The sequence below is a fragment of the Mandrillus leucophaeus genome, unplaced genomic scaffold (genome assembly GCF_000951045.1).
Source record: "Mandrillus leucophaeus isolate KB7577 unplaced genomic scaffold, Mleu.le_1.0 Scaffold78, whole genome shotgun sequence".
In the NCBI taxonomy this organism is placed as follows: Eukaryota; Metazoa; Chordata; class Mammalia; order Primates; family Cercopithecidae; genus Mandrillus; species Mandrillus leucophaeus.
In genome coordinates, this window is record NW_012108474.1 from 1097866 (window position 1) to 1100378 (window position 2513).

The 2513-nt window shown below is 60.0% G+C and overlaps 1 protein-coding gene and 1 long non-coding RNA gene across 2 annotated transcripts in view; one reads left to right on the forward strand and one right to left on the reverse strand.

Moving 5' to 3' along the window:
- The window catches only part of LOC105529709, a 4279-nt gene extending 2297 nt beyond the window's left edge, over nt 1-1982 (reverse strand). Inside the window, exons 1-2 of the long non-coding RNA XR_001004554.1 lie at nt 1817-1982; nt 1249-1334 (exon numbers count right to left, since the gene is read on the reverse strand). This is a non-coding gene — a long non-coding RNA (uncharacterized LOC105529709). The remainder of the gene's footprint in view (nt 1-1248; nt 1335-1816) is intronic.
- The window catches only part of SOX8 (SRY (sex determining region Y)-box 8), a 24230-nt gene that overhangs the window by 15140 nt on the left and 6577 nt on the right, over nt 1-2513 (forward strand). The gene's annotated exons all lie outside the window — the stretch shown is intronic.

Below are 2513 nucleotides of genomic sequence, written 5' to 3' on the forward strand. Positions count from 1 at the left end.
CACACCACACACCATATACACACACACATACCACATACCATACACACACACCCTGCACACACACACCACACACATCATACATACACACCACACACACACCACATACCACACACCATACATACACACCACACACCATACACACACACCACACACCATACACACACACCACACACACACACCACACACCATACACACACACCACACACATCATACATACACACCACACACCATATACACACACCACACACCATACATACACACCACACACATACCACACACCACACACACACCCTGCACACATACACCACACACATCACACACATGCACATCATATACACCACACACTCCATACACACATCATACACATGCACACCACACACACAGCATACACCATATACACACCATACGCACACCCCCCACACACATATCATATACACCACACACATCATACACATGCACACCACACAGCACACACCATACACACCATACATACTATACACGCACCACACACACCATACACGCACCCATACATATATCCCATACACATACCACACATTACATGCCATATACACACACGCCACACACATATAACCTCACACATACACCAAACACACATACACATGAACACATGCGCCTCCGGGGTCGCCATTCCTAGGAGCCACGGATGGGGTGGGGTCATCTCTTGTCTGGAAGTGTCCCCCAGGCCGTCCCTGCCCCATCTCGTGGGCAGTAGAGCCTGCCCACCCACATTCTTCTCTGCAGCTGCCCTTGGCGCCCTGGCCAGGGCATATGGAGCTACAAATGTCGTCTACACCAGCTCTCCATGCCCGGCACTCATGGCCAGGGGACAGCCCTGGTCCAGATTCCCCCGTCAGGTCCTCCCCCTGAAACTGCAAGGGCCACTAGCAGGTGGTGAGGTCAGGGTGGGCGGGGCCACGCAGGCAGGGCAGAGCCAGCCCCAGCTGAAGGGCTGGGGCAGGGATGGGAGACAGGGGAGGAGGGGGTACAGGTCCCCCCGGATGAGGACATGGGCCCATCAGGTGGGGTCAGAGGTGGCTCTGATGGCTGCCCCTCCACCCCTGGGTCCCTCTCTTATCATCAGACACTCTGTTCTAGCTTCCCCAGGGAACACGCTGGCCTCTCCCTGCAGGTCAGAAGCTTCAGGGCTCAGCTTAAATGACACCAAAGATGCTTTACCAGACCATCCTTCCTGAAGTCCCCGCCTCTGAGAGGTGCTTTTGGGGCTACCTGCTGCCCGCCTCCCTCCACAAGGCCAGCGTCTGCGGGACAGGGGCTGTGAGGGTGGTCCGGCTCTGTCCTGTGTGGGAAAGTGCCTGGTACACAGCAAGTGCTTACTTAATACCTGGCGACACTCAAACCACTTGACACCTCCCTCTCTGAAAGCCCCGTCCTGGCGTCCAGTCAGGCCTAGTGGCTCACACCTGCGGAGGACAAGGGCATTTTCCTGGGGACTTCAAAGTAGACCAGAGACGATTCTGGAAGGGAGGCTTCTGGGCGCCACCCTGTATGGGGACCCTCACCCGCATATACTGCCGGGAGTGCAGCAACACATCCTCAGCTGGCTGGCCTAGGTCCCCCCCTCCCACCGCAGCGACTCCCCACCTCCCCACGCCTCCTGTGGCAGCCTGCACGCCTGGCACCTCCCCTGGTGGTCACTACAACCTGGGGAAAGGAGCAGGTGCTGGTGGAACCCAGGGCAGGGGCTCGGTTGCACAGACCACCATGCCCCCGAATCAGGCCCTGGACGCCCCCCCACCTCAGTCTCCCTTCCTCCAGGGGCGCTGGAGTCCCCCACCTCTGTCCCAGGGACTTGAAGCCTCCGTGGTGGGTGGGGAGCCGGGAACAGGCCGCCCTGCCTGCTCGCAGACCTAATGCAACTTTGCTTTTCTTTGGCAAAGAGGGGCTCTCCAGGGAGGTCCTCACCCGGATAGCACTGTGAGCCCGAGTGGACGGTGTCTGCTTTCCCGGGGCAGGGGGTGGAAGGTGGCACAGTTTGGGCTGGGCCTCCCATCCTCACTGCCTCCACTTACACCCCACTTCCGCCTGCCTGCATCCCAGGCCTAACAGATGAGCTCCGTGAGCGCCCCAGGCGATTCTCTGAGGGCCACGGAAGGATGTGCGACCCCGAGCGGAGGGCAGGGCCTCCAGAGGGAAGGTGCACTGCAGACGGAGGTGTGGGTCTTCCCAGGCAGGTGCCAGAGCCAAGCGAGACGGTGGGGTGGAGAAGAGTGGGCAGGCCAGGCTGGCAGCCAGCTTCCCACCTACGATGCGTGGAGCCTCCCAGCGCGCAGTCCGCCTCCCCAAAGCTGCTTCCTCTGACCTGGCCAAGGGGGGCTGCAGAGGTGAGACCCCCCTCCCGGCAGGTGGCACGGCCCTTGCTCTTCAGCCCGGAGGTCAACGCTTCCTCCAAAGGCCTGGCCCCCTCAGCTCCGGGCCTGGCTCGGGTTGTTCCCAATGCAAAGCAACAGCGGCCCCGGGGTCTGCGGACCGGG